The 12130-nt window shown below is 49.7% G+C and overlaps 20 non-coding genes across 20 annotated transcripts; 15 read left to right on the top strand and 5 right to left on the bottom strand.

Moving 5' to 3' along the window:
• The first annotated feature begins 637 nt into the window (after positions 1 to 637).
• trnaq-uug lies at positions 638 to 709 on the top strand. The gene has a single exon. It is a non-coding gene; the product is annotated as a tRNA-Gln (tRNA).
• A 448-nt stretch (positions 710 to 1157) lies between these two features.
• Positions 1158 to 1230, top strand: trnaq-cug. Its single transcript has one exon. It is a non-coding gene; the product is annotated as a tRNA-Gln (tRNA).
• Positions 1231 to 1522: 292 nt separating this feature from the next.
• Positions 1523 to 1595, top strand: trnaq-cug. The gene has a single exon. It is a non-coding gene; the product is annotated as a tRNA-Gln (tRNA).
• Positions 1596 to 2089: 494 nt separating this feature from the next.
• trnai-aau lies at positions 2090 to 2163 on the bottom strand. Its single transcript has one exon. It is a non-coding gene; the product is annotated as a tRNA-Ile (tRNA).
• Positions 2164 to 2970: 807 nt separating this feature from the next.
• trnaq-uug lies at positions 2971 to 3042 on the top strand. Its single transcript has one exon. It is a non-coding gene; the product is annotated as a tRNA-Gln (tRNA).
• Positions 3043 to 3480: 438 nt separating this feature from the next.
• On the top strand, positions 3481 to 3552 carry trnaq-cug. The gene has a single exon. It is a non-coding gene; the product is annotated as a tRNA-Gln (tRNA).
• A 291-nt stretch (positions 3553 to 3843) lies between these two features.
• trnaq-cug lies at positions 3844 to 3915 on the top strand. The gene has a single exon. It is a non-coding gene; the product is annotated as a tRNA-Gln (tRNA).
• Positions 3916 to 4407: 492 nt separating this feature from the next.
• trnai-aau lies at positions 4408 to 4481 on the bottom strand. Its single transcript has one exon. It is a non-coding gene; the product is annotated as a tRNA-Ile (tRNA).
• Positions 4482 to 5287: 806 nt separating this feature from the next.
• trnaq-uug lies at positions 5288 to 5359 on the top strand. Its single transcript has one exon. It is a non-coding gene; the product is annotated as a tRNA-Gln (tRNA).
• Positions 5360 to 5797: 438 nt separating this feature from the next.
• trnaq-cug lies at positions 5798 to 5869 on the top strand. Its single transcript has one exon. It is a non-coding gene; the product is annotated as a tRNA-Gln (tRNA).
• Positions 5870 to 6160: 291 nt separating this feature from the next.
• On the top strand, positions 6161 to 6232 carry trnaq-cug. Its single transcript has one exon. It is a non-coding gene; the product is annotated as a tRNA-Gln (tRNA).
• Positions 6233 to 6724: 492 nt separating this feature from the next.
• trnai-aau lies at positions 6725 to 6798 on the bottom strand. The gene has a single exon. It is a non-coding gene; the product is annotated as a tRNA-Ile (tRNA).
• Positions 6799 to 7605: 807 nt separating this feature from the next.
• Positions 7606 to 7677, top strand: trnaq-uug. The gene has a single exon. It is a non-coding gene; the product is annotated as a tRNA-Gln (tRNA).
• A 438-nt stretch (positions 7678 to 8115) lies between these two features.
• On the top strand, positions 8116 to 8187 carry trnaq-cug. The gene has a single exon. It is a non-coding gene; the product is annotated as a tRNA-Gln (tRNA).
• Positions 8188 to 8478: 291 nt separating this feature from the next.
• trnaq-cug lies at positions 8479 to 8550 on the top strand. Its single transcript has one exon. It is a non-coding gene; the product is annotated as a tRNA-Gln (tRNA).
• Positions 8551 to 9042: 492 nt separating this feature from the next.
• Positions 9043 to 9116, bottom strand: trnai-aau. The gene has a single exon. It is a non-coding gene; the product is annotated as a tRNA-Ile (tRNA).
• Positions 9117 to 9923: 807 nt separating this feature from the next.
• Positions 9924 to 9995, top strand: trnaq-uug. Its single transcript has one exon. It is a non-coding gene; the product is annotated as a tRNA-Gln (tRNA).
• Positions 9996 to 10433: 438 nt separating this feature from the next.
• On the top strand, positions 10434 to 10505 carry trnaq-cug. The gene has a single exon. It is a non-coding gene; the product is annotated as a tRNA-Gln (tRNA).
• Positions 10506 to 10796: 291 nt separating this feature from the next.
• Positions 10797 to 10868, top strand: trnaq-cug. Its single transcript has one exon. It is a non-coding gene; the product is annotated as a tRNA-Gln (tRNA).
• Positions 10869 to 11360: 492 nt separating this feature from the next.
• Positions 11361 to 11434, bottom strand: trnai-aau. The gene has a single exon. It is a non-coding gene; the product is annotated as a tRNA-Ile (tRNA).
• Positions 11435 to 12130: the final 696 nt, after the last annotated feature.

Raw genomic sequence — 12130 nt, 5'->3', positions numbered from 1 at the left:
CAGCTCAAAATTTGTTCATTTCCTGCCACGCTGCAAAGTCTTAAGGTTGCGAGGCATGGCTCCAATCCAGGCCAAGATTAATGAAACGCCACGCTTAATGCTGCCTGTACACAGAAGCAAAGAAGGTATTCTGCCATTGTCGCCTCTTTATTTGCTGATTTCCCGCCATGCTGCCCACATCTTAAGCTTGCCAGGCATAGATCCAAAGCAGCCCAAGATTTCATGAAAAGCCACACTGCAAATTCTAACCCCGCTTTTATAGAGAAGTCTTGCTGTTGGAAATCACTCGAAAACACTCTACACCTGTGACCCCCAAGGAGAAAGGGTGCAGATGTTTGACTCTGATATTTGTTGAGGCCCATTTGAATGGGCCATATAAAGTCCCTATACGAAATGACTGAACGTAAAAGAAGCCGGTGCCGTGCTTTGTGGGCAGCAAGAAATATGCTATCGTGAAGCCGCTCCGGGGATTTCACCTTGGTCGCAAGTGTGTTCTTGGTCCTCCGCCGCGGGTGCTTCAATACGCAGGTCTTGTTTAAAATAGATCTACAAGCAGAAAACCCGGCACAAAGAACCTTTTGTAACAGAAGCTGACCCTACTGCCCTTCGGCACGACGGTACAGAGAATGCGCGCCGCGGTTCCATGGTGTAATGGTTAGCACTCTGGACTTTGAATCCAGCGATCCGAGTTCAAATCTCGGTGGAACCTTCCACCATTTTTTCCAGATTCCAGTGAACAGCAATTAGCTATGCCAAAGCGCATTCATCCGTCAAGCAGCCAACGACCTCACTGGAAGAACCGTCCCAGTGCTCAGCTGCAACTCGTACAGTGGTCAGCCACCTGCGTTCTGGATTCAGGATAAGAGGGGGACGACCTAACCATGACGGGGAAAGCAGCCGCTTGGTCCTCTTCACAAAGCACACCAGAAGGACTCCTTCTTATACCTCTAATCGCGACGCGTTTCCTTTTCTGAAGAATCGGGGCCAAGTCCTAATGGTTCCAAAGAAGGGCAGTCCAAATACCAGGCTGCCGTTGTTTAGAATTCCGTCGTTGTAAGGAAATTCACTTGTGCCAAACTCCATGGTTTCTGTGCCAATTTGTTTGCAACGACCATCTACGACACTCACGCTTCCGCGAGGCATGCCGATCGTGCGTTGGTTCGCATGGTGTAATGGTTAGCACTCTGGACTCTGAATCCAGCGATCCGAGTTCAAATCTCGGTGGAACCTGGGATGGCTTTTTCGCAGTCCGCCGCCTTGCCTTCTGCTCTCCCAAAATCAGCAACTCCTTCAGCGGTCGACCGCTCGCACAGCCCCAAGACCCTCCACTGCCTTGACAAGATGGAGAGTGGTTCCAAAAAAGGCCGAGACTGAGGAATAAAAGCAAAAAAACTGCGTGTTACTTCCACATTTAAGAAAAAGATTTAAAAAGCCTGTTTGAAGATTGGTCCTATCTTGGAAGATTTTTTTTACAACGATTTGCGCTTGCCACGCTGCTGCAGGGCAGCCTTCTGCATGTCTTGGTTCCATGGTGTAATGGTTTAGCACTCTGGACTCTGAATCCAGCGATCCGAGTTCAAATCTCGGTGGAACCTGCCTCGGTTTTACACAGGCAGAGCTGGCTTGCTTTCGCCACTGCAGAAATCCGTGCACACTGTATAGTGAAACGTACGTACCGATGCCGAAAGAAAGGCCTTGCCAATGAGCCGTGGTCAGCCGCCTGCATTCCCTGCGTGAGCCTCCTGTGCTTATACTACTCCAAAGGCTCTTCCCCTCGGCTAGGACTTTTCTGCTTCTTGGGATAGTAAGCCTTCTTGAAGCCAGAGAGGTGCGTGATAGGGGCTCACCCTTCAGACTGCCTTTTGCAGCACAAGTCCAGGTAATTCCCACCGAAGCTCATTTCAAACCTGAAAAAGGAACTGTCACTTTACATGTAACAGCTTTCCTGAAAACAAAAGGTTGTGAAGTGGCTGACAAAAGAACTCCGTAAAAAAAGGCAATTCTTCTGGAGCCCATGCATTGACCCAAAGTTACGACGGCAGTTCGGTTGAGCAACGAGAAATAGGTTAAGAAAGGCAAAGAGGCAGCATGGCCCGTACGGGGATCGAACCCGCGACCTTGGCGTTATTAGCACCACGCTCTAACCAACTGAGCTAACCGGCCTGAAAGCCACGCAAGGTGGCCTCTGTGCGGAAGCCGGCGTTTGCACCCGTGCGGCCCTTCACTTTTAGCTGGTATTTCGACTTTTGTTTGCGTGTATCATCTCATGATTAGGCATCGGTGCCAACTTTGAGCAAAGGACGAGTTGCGCCTTTCTTCACCCTGACATTCTCAGCTCAAAATTTGTTCATTTCCTGCCACGCTGCAAAGTCTTAAGGTTGCGAGGCATGGCTCCAATCCAGGCCAAGATTAATGAAACGCCACGCTTAATGCTGCCTGTACACAGAAGCAAAGAAGGTATTCTGCCATTGTCGCCTCTTTATTTGCTGATTTCCCGCCATGCTGCCCACATCTTAAGCTTGCCAGGCATAGATCCAAAGCAGCCCAAGATTTCATGAAAAGCCACACTGCAAATTCTAACCCCGCTTTTATAGAGAAGTCTTGCTGTTGGAAATCACTCGAAAACACTCTACACCTGTGACCCCCAAGGAGAAAGGTGCAGATGTTTGACTCTGATATTTGTTGAGCCCATTTGAATGGGCCATATAAAGTCCCTATACGAAATGACTGAACGTAAAAGAAGCCGGTGCCGTGCTTTGTGGCAGCAAGAAAATATGCTATCGTGAAGCCGCTCCGGGGATTTCACCTTGGTCGCAAGTGTGTTCTTGGTCCCTCCGCCGCGGGTGCTTCAATACGCAGGTCTTGTTTAAAATAGATCTACAAGCAGAAAACCCGGCACAAAGAAACCTTTTGTAACAGAAGCTGACCCTACTGCCCTTCGGCACGGACGGTACAGAGAATGCGCGCCGCGGTTCCATGGTGTAATGGTTAGCACTCTGGACTTTGAATCCAGCGATCCGAGTTCAAATCTCGGTGGAACCTTCCACCATTTTTCAGATTCCAGTGAACAGCAATTAGCTATGCCAAAGCGCATTCATCCGTCAAGCAGCCAACGACCTCACTGGAAGAACCGTCCCAGTGCTCAGCTGCAACTCGTACAGTGGTCAGCCACCTGCGTTCTGGATCAGGATAAGAGGGGGACGACCTAACCATGACGGGAAAGCAGCCGCTTGGTCCTCTTCACAAAGCACACCAAAGGACTCCTTCTTATACCCTCTAATCCACGCGTTTCCTTTTCTGAAGAATCGGGCCAAGTCCTAATGGTTCCAAAGAAGGGCAGTCCAAATACCAGGCTGCCGTTGTTTAGAATTCCGTGTTGTAAGGAAATTCACTTGTGCCAAACTCCATGGTTTCTGTGCCAATTTGTTTGCACGACCATCTACGACACTCACGCTTCCGGAGGCATGCCGATCGTGCGTTGGTTCCATGGTGTAATGGTTAGCACTCTGGACTCTGAATCCAGCGATCCGAGTTCAAATCTCGGTGGAACCTGGGATGGCTTTTCGCAGTCCGCCGCCTTGCCTTCTGCTCTCCCAAAATCAGCAACTCCTTCAGCGGTCGACCGCTCGCACAGCCCCAAGACCCTCCACTGCCTTGACAAGATGGAGAGTGGTTCCAAAAAAGGCCGAGACTGAGGAATAAAGCAAAAAAACTGCGTGTTACTTCCACATTTAAGAAAAAGATTTTAAAAAGCCTGTTTGAAGATTGGTCCTATCTTGGAAGATTTTTTTTACAACGATTTGCGCTTGCCACGCTGCTGCAGGGCAGCCTTCTGCATGTCTTGGTTCCATGGTGTAATGGTTAGCACTCTGGACTCTGAATCCAGCGATCCGAGTTCAAATCTCGGTGGAACCTGCCTCGGTTTTACACAGGCAGAGCTGGCTTGCTTTCGCCACTGCAGAAATCCGTGCACACTGTAAGTGAAACGTACGTACCGATGCCGAAAGAAAGGCCTTGCCAATGAGCCGTGGTCAGCCGCCTGCATCCCTGCGTGAGCCTCCTGTGCTTATACTACTCCAAAGGCTCTTCCCCTCGGCTAGGACTTTTCTGCTTCTTGGGATAGTAAGCCTTCTTGAAGCCAGAGAGGTGCGTGATAGGGGCTCACCCTTCAGACTGCCTTTTGCAGCACAAGTCCAGGTAATTCCCACCGAAGCTCATTTCAAACCTGAAAAAGGAACTGTCACTTTACATGTAACAGCTTTCCTGAAAACAAAAGGTTGTGAAGTGGCTGACAAAAGAACTCCGTAAAAAAAGGCAATTCTTCTGGAGCCCATGCATTGACCCAAAGTTACGACGGCAGTTCGGTTGAGCAACGAGAAATAGGTTAAGAAAGGCAAAGAGGCAGCATGGCCCGTACGGGGATCGAACCCGCGACCTTGGCGTTATTAGCACCACGCTCTAACCAACTGAGCTAACCGGCCTGAAAGCCACGCAAGGTGGCCTCTGTGCGGAAGCCGGCGTTTGCACCCGTGCGGCCCTTCACTTTTAGCTGGTATTTCGACTTTTGTTTGCGTGTATCATCTCATGATTAGGCATCGGTGCCAACTTTGAGCAAAGGACGAGTTGCGCCTTTCTTCACCCTGACATTCTCAGCTCAAAATTTGTTCATTTCCTGCCACGCTGCAAAGTCTTAAGGTTGCGAGGCATGGCTCCAATCCAGGCCAAGATTAATGAAACGCCACGCTTAATGCTGCCTGTACACAGAAGCAAAGAAGGTATTCTGCCATTGTCGCCTCTTTATTTGCTGATTTCCCGCCATGCTGCCCACATCTTAAGCTTGCCAGGCATAGATCCAAAGCAGCCCAAGATTTCATGAAAAGCCACACTGCAAATTCTAACCCCGCTTTTATAGAGAAGTCTTGCTGTTGGAAATCACTCGAAAACACTCTACACCTGTGACCCCCAAGGAGAAAGGTGCAGATGTTTGACTCTGATATTTGTTGAGCCCATTTGAATGGGCCATATAAAGTCCCTATACGAAATGACTGAACGTAAAAGAAGCCGGTGCCGTGCTTTGTGGCAGCAAGAAAATATGCTATCGTGAAGCCGCTCCGGGGATTTCACCTTGGTCGCAAGTGTGTTCTTGGTCCTCCGCCGCGGGTGCTTCAATACGCAGGTCTTGTTTAAAATAGATCTACAAGCAGAAAACCCGGCACAAAGAAACCTTTTGTAACAGAAGCTGACCCTACTGCCCTTCGGCACGGACGGTACAGAGAATGCGCGCCGCGGTTCCATGGTGTAATGGTTAGCACTCTGGACTTTGAATCCAGCGATCCGAGTTCAAATCTCGGTGGAACCTTCCACCATTTTTCAGATTCCAGTGAACAGCAATTAGCTATGCCAAAGCGCATTCATCCGTCAAGCAGCCAACGACCTCACTGGAAGAACCGTCCCAGTGCTCAGCTGCAACTCGTACAGTGGTCAGCCACCTGCGTTCTGGATCAGGATAAGAGGGGGACGACCTAACCATGACGGGAAAGCAGCCGCTTGGTCCTCTTCACAAAGCACACCAAAGGACTCCTTCTTATACCCTCTAATCCACGCGTTTCCTTTTCTGAAGAATCGGGCCAAGTCCTAATGGTTCCAAAGAAGGGCAGTCCAAATACCAGGCTGCCGTTGTTTAGAATTCCGTGTTGTAAGGAAATTCACTTGTGCCAAACTCCATGGTTTCTGTGCCAATTTGTTTGCACGACCATCTACGACACTCACGCTTCCGGAGGCATGCCGATCGTGCGTTGGTTCCATGGTGTAATGGTTAGCACTCTGGACTCTGAATCCAGCGATCCGAGTTCAAATCTCGGTGGAACCTGGGATGGCTTTTCGCAGTCCGCCGCCTTGCCTTCTGCTCTCCCAAAATCAGCAACTCCTTCAGCGGTCGACCGCTCGCACAGCCCCAAGACCCTCCACTGCCTTGACAAGATGGAGAGTGGTTCCAAAAAAGGCCGAGACTGAGGAATAAAGCAAAAAAACTGCGTGTTACTTCCACATTTAAGAAAAAGATTTTAAAAAGCCTGTTTGAAGATTGGTCCTATCTTGGAAGATTTTTTTTACAACGATTTGCGCTTGCCACGCTGCTGCAGGGCAGCCTTCTGCATGTCTTGGTTCCATGGTGTAATGGTTAGCACTCTGGACTCTGAATCCAGCGATCCGAGTTCAAATCTCGGTGGAACCTGCCTCGGTTTTACACAGGCAGAGCTGGCTTGCTTTCGCCACTGCAGAAATCCGTGCACACTGTAAGTGAAACGTACGTACCGATGCCGAAAGAAAGGCCTTGCCAATGAGCCGTGGTCAGCCGCCTGCATCCCTGCGTGAGCCTCCTGTGCTTATACTACTCCAAAGGCTCTTCCCCTCGGCTAGGACTTTTCTGCTTCTTGGGATAGTAAGCCTTCTTGAAGCCAGAGAGGTGCGTGATAGGGGCTCACCCTTCAGACTGCCTTTTGCAGCACAAGTCCAGGTAATTCCCACCGAAGCTCATTTCAAACCTGAAAAAGGAACTGTCACTTTACATGTAACAGCTTTCCTGAAAACAAAAGGTTGTGAAGTGGCTGACAAAAGAACTCCGTAAAAAAAGGCAATTCTTCTGGAGCCCATGCATTGACCCAAAGTTACGACGGCAGTTCGGTTGAGCAACGAGAAATAGGTTAAGAAAGGCAAAGAGGCAGCATGGCCCGTACGGGGATCGAACCCGCGACCTTGGCGTTATTAGCACCACGCTCTAACCAACTGAGCTAACCGGCCTGAAAGCCACGCAAGGTGGCCTCTGTGCGGAAGCCGGCGTTTGCACCCGTGCGGCCCTTCACTTTTAGCTGGTATTTCGACTTTTGTTTGCGTGTATCATCTCATGATTAGGCATCGGTGCCAACTTTGAGCAAAGGACGAGTTGCGCCTTTCTTCACCCTGACATTCTCAGCTCAAAATTTGTTCATTTCCTGCCACGCTGCAAAGTCTTAAGGTTGCGAGGCATGGCTCCAATCCAGGCCAAGATTAATGAAACGCCACGCTTAATGCTGCCTGTACACAGAAGCAAAGAAGGTATTCTGCCATTGTCGCCTCTTTATTTGCTGATTTCCCGCCATGCTGCCCACATCTTAAGCTTGCCAGGCATAGATCCAAAGCAGCCCAAGATTTCATGAAAAGCCACACTGCAAATTCTAACCCCGCTTTTATAGAGAAGTCTTGCTGTTGGAAATCACTCGAAAACACTCTACACCTGTGACCCCCAAGGAGAAAGGTGCAGATGTTTGACTCTGATATTTGTTGAGCCCATTTGAATGGGCCATATAAAGTCCCTATACGAAATGACTGAACGTAAAAGAAGCCGGTGCCGTGCTTTGTGGCAGCAAGAAAATATGCTATCGTGAAGCCGCTCCGGGGATTTCACCTTGGTCGCAAGTGTGTTCTTGGTCCCTCCGCCGCGGGTGCTTCAATACGCAGGTCTTGTTTAAAATAGATCTACAAGCAGAAAACCCGGCACAAAGAAACCTTTTGTAACAGAAGCTGACCCTACTGCCCTTCGGCACGGACGGTACAGAGAATGCGCGCCGCGGTTCCATGGTGTAATGGTTAGCACTCTGGACTTTGAATCCAGCGATCCGAGTTCAAATCTCGGTGGAACCTTCCACCATTTTTCAGATTCCAGTGAACAGCAATTAGCTATGCCAAAGCGCATTCATCCGTCAAGCAGCCAACGACCTCACTGGAAGAACCGTCCCAGTGCTCAGCTGCAACTCGTACAGTGGTCAGCCACCTGCGTTCTGGATCAGGATAAGAGGGGGACGACCTAACCATGACGGGAAAGCAGCCGCTTGGTCCTCTTCACAAAGCACACCAAAGGACTCCTTCTTATACCCTCTAATCCACGCGTTTCCTTTTCTGAAGAATCGGGCCAAGTCCTAATGGTTCCAAAGAAGGGCAGTCCAAATACCAGGCTGCCGTTGTTTAGAATTCCGTGTTGTAAGGAAATTCACTTGTGCCAAACTCCATGGTTTCTGTGCCAATTTGTTTGCACGACCATCTACGACACTCACGCTTCCGGAGGCATGCCGATCGTGCGTTGGTTCCATGGTGTAATGGTTAGCACTCTGGACTCTGAATCCAGCGATCCGAGTTCAAATCTCGGTGGAACCTGGGATGGCTTTTCGCAGTCCGCCGCCTTGCCTTCTGCTCTCCCAAAATCAGCAACTCCTTCAGCGGTCGACCGCTCGCACAGCCCCAAGACCCTCCACTGCCTTGACAAGATGGAGAGTGGTTCCAAAAAAGGCCGAGACTGAGGAATAAAGCAAAAAAACTGCGTGTTACTTCCACATTTAAGAAAAAGATTTTAAAAAGCCTGTTTGAAGATTGGTCCTATCTTGGAAGATTTTTTTTACAACGATTTGCGCTTGCCACGCTGCTGCAGGGCAGCCTTCTGCATGTCTTGGTTCCATGGTGTAATGGTTAGCACTCTGGACTCTGAATCCAGCGATCCGAGTTCAAATCTCGGTGGAACCTGCCTCGGTTTTACACAGGCAGAGCTGGCTTGCTTTCGCCACTGCAGAAATCCGTGCACACTGTAAGTGAAACGTACGTACCGATGCCGAAAGAAAGGCCTTGCCAATGAGCCGTGGTCAGCCGCCTGCATCCCTGCGTGAGCCTCCTGTGCTTATACTACTCCAAAGGCTCTTCCCCTCGGCTAGGACTTTTCTGCTTCTTGGGATAGTAAGCCTTCTTGAAGCCAGAGAGGTGCGTGATAGGGGCTCACCCTTCAGACTGCCTTTTGCAGCACAAGTCCAGGTAATTCCCACCGAAGCTCATTTCAAACCTGAAAAAGGAACTGTCACTTTACATGTAACAGCTTTCCTGAAAACAAAAGGTTGTGAAGTGGCTGACAAAAGAACTCCGTAAAAAAAGGCAATTCTTCTGGAGCCCATGCATTGACCCAAAGTTACGACGGCAGTTCGGTTGAGCAACGAGAAATAGGTTAAGAAAGGCAAAGAGGCAGCATGGCCCGTACGGGGATCGAACCCGCGACCTTGGCGTTATTAGCACCACGCTCTAACCAACTGAGCTAACCGGCCTGAAAGCCACGCAAGGTGGCCTCTGTGCGGAAGCCGGCGTTTGCACCCGTGCGGCCCTTCACTTTTAGCTGGTATTTCGACTTTTGTTTGCGTGTATCATCTCATGATTAGGCATCGGTGCCAACTTTGAGCAAAGGACGAGTTGCGCCTTTCTTCACCCTGACATTCTCAGCTCAAAATTTGTTCATTTCCTGCCACGCTGCAAAGTCTTAAGGTTGCGAGGCATGGCTCCAATCCAGGCCAAGATTAATGAAACGCCACGCTTAATGCTGCCTGTACACAGAAGCAAAGAAGGTATTCTGCCATTGTCGCCTCTTTATTTGCTGATTTCCCGCCATGCTGCCCACATCTTAAGCTTGCCAGGCATAGATCCAAAGCAGCCCAAGATTTCATGAAAAGCCACACTGCAAATTCTAACCCCGCTTTTATAGAGAAGTCTTGCTGTTGGAAATCACTCGAAAACACTCTACACCTGTGACCCCCAAGGAGAAAGGTGCAGATGTTTGACTCTGATATTTGTTGAGCCCATTTGAATGGGCCATATAAAGTCCCTATACGAAATGACTGAACGTAAAAGAAGCCGGTGCCGTGCTTTGTGGCAGCAAGAAAATATGCTATCGTGAAGCCGCTCCGGGGATTTCACCTTGGTCGCAAGTGTGTTCTTGGTCCCTCCGCCGCGGGTGCTTCAATACGCAGGTCTTGTTTAAAATAGATCTACAAGCAGAAAACCCGGCACAAAGAAACCTTTTGTAACAGAAGCTGACCCTACTGCCCTTCGGCACGGACGGTACAGAGAATGCGCGCCGCGGTTCCATGGTGTAATGGTTAGCACTCTGGACTTTGAATCCAGCGATCCGAGTTCAAATCTCGGTGGAACCTTCCACCATTTTTCAGATTCCAGTGAACAGCAATTAGCTATGCCAAAGCGCATTCATCCGTCAAGCAGCCAACGACCTCACTGGAAGAACCGTCCCAGTGCTCAGCTGCAACTCGTACAGTGGTCAGCCACCTGCGTTCTGGATCAGGATAAGAGGGGGACGACCTAACCATGACGGGAAAGCAGCCGCTTGGTCCTCTTCACAAAGCACACCAAAGGACTCCTTCTTATACCCTCTAATCCACGCGTTTCCTTTTCTGAAGAATCGGGCCAAGTCCTAATGGTTCCAAAGAAGGGCAGTCCAAATACCAGGCTGCCGTTGTTTAGAATTCCGTGTTGTAAGGAAATTCACTTGTGCCAAACTCCATGGTTTCTGTGCCAATTTGTTTGCACGACCATCTACGACACTCACGCTTCCGGAGGCATGCCGATCGTGCGTTGGTTCCATGGTGTAATGGTTAGCACTCTGGACTCTGAATCCAGCGATCCGAGTTCAAATCTCGGTGGAACCTGGGATGGCTTTTCGCAGTCCGCCGCCTTGCCTTCTGCTCTCCCAAAATCAGCAACTCCTTCAGCGGTCGACCGCTCGCACAGCCCCAAGACCCTCCACTGCCTTGACAAGATGGAGAGTGGTTCCAAAAAAGGCCGAGACTGAGGAATAAAGCAAAAAAACTGCGTGTTACTTCCACATTTAAGAAAAAGATTTTAAAAAGCCTGTTTGAAGATTGGTCCTATCTTGGAAGATTTTTTTTACAACGATTTGCGCTTGCCACGCTGCTGCAGGGCAGCCTTCTGCATGTCTTGGTTCCATGGTGTAATGGTTAGCACTCTGGACTCTGAATCCAGCGATCCGAGTTCAAATCTCGGTGGAACCTGCCTCGGTTTTACACAGGCAGAGCTGGCTTGCTTTCGCCACTGCAGAAATCCGTGCACACTGTAAGTGAAACGTACGTACCGATGCCGAAAGAAAGGCCTTGCCAATGAGCCGTGGTCAGCCGCCTGCATCCCTGCGTGAGCCTCCTGTGCTTATACTACTCCAAAGGCTCTTCCCCTCGGCTAGGACTTTTCTGCTTCTTGGGATAGTAAGCCTTCTTGAAGCCAGAGAGGTGCGTGATAGGGGCTCACCCTTCAGACTGCCTTTTGCAGCACAAGTCCAGGTAATTCCCACCGAAGCTCATTTCAAACCTGAAAAAGGAACTGTCACTTTACATGTAACAGCTTTCCTGAAAACAAAAGGTTGTGAAGTGGCTGACAAAAGAACTCCGTAAAAAAAGGCAATTCTTCTGGAGCCCATGCATTGACCCAAAGTTACGACGGCAGTTCGGTTGAGCAACGAGAAATAGGTTAAGAAAGGCAAAGAGGCAGCATGGCCCGTACGGGGATCGAACCCGCGACCTTGGCGTTATTAGCACCACGCTCTAACCAACTGAGCTAACCGGCCTGAAAGCCACGCAAGGTGGCCTCTGTGCGGAAGCCGGCGTTTGCACCCGTGCGGCCCTTCACTTTTAGCTGGTATTTCGACTTTTGTTTGCGTGTATCATCTCATGATTAGGCATCGGTGCCAACTTTGAGCAAAGGACGAGTTGCGCCTTTCTTCACCCTGACATTCTCAGCTCAAAATTTGTTCATTTCCTGCCACGCTGCAAAGTCTTAAGGTTGCGAGGCATGGCTCCAATCCAGGCCAAGATTAATGAAACGCCACGCTTAATGCTGCCTGTACACAGAAGCAAAGAAGGTATTCTGCCATTGTCGCCTCTTTATTTGCTGATTTCCCGCCATGCTGCCCACATCTTAAGCTTGCCAGGCATAGATCCAAAGCAGCCCAAGATTTCATGAAAAGCCACACTGCAAATTCTAACCCCGCTTTTATAGAGAAGTCTTGCTGTTGGAAATCACTCGAAAACACTCTACACCTGTGACCCCCAAGGAGAAAGGTGCAGATGTTTGACTCTGATATTTGTTGAGCCCATTTGAATGGGCCATATAAAGTCCCTATACGAAATGACTGAACGTAAAAGAAGCCGGTGCCGTGCTTTGTGGCAGCAAGAAAATATGCTATCGTGAAGCCGCTCCGGGGATTTCACCTTGGTCGCAAGTGTGTTCTTGGTCCCTCCGCCGCGGGTGCTTCAATACGCAG

This window comes from Xenopus tropicalis, chromosome 4 (assembly GCF_000004195.4).
Source record: "Xenopus tropicalis strain Nigerian chromosome 4, UCB_Xtro_10.0, whole genome shotgun sequence".
Taxonomy (NCBI): Eukaryota; Metazoa; Chordata; class Amphibia; order Anura; family Pipidae; genus Xenopus; species Xenopus tropicalis.
Note: the sequence above shows the minus strand (reverse complement) of the source record. Positions and strands in the feature narration are given on the sequence as shown.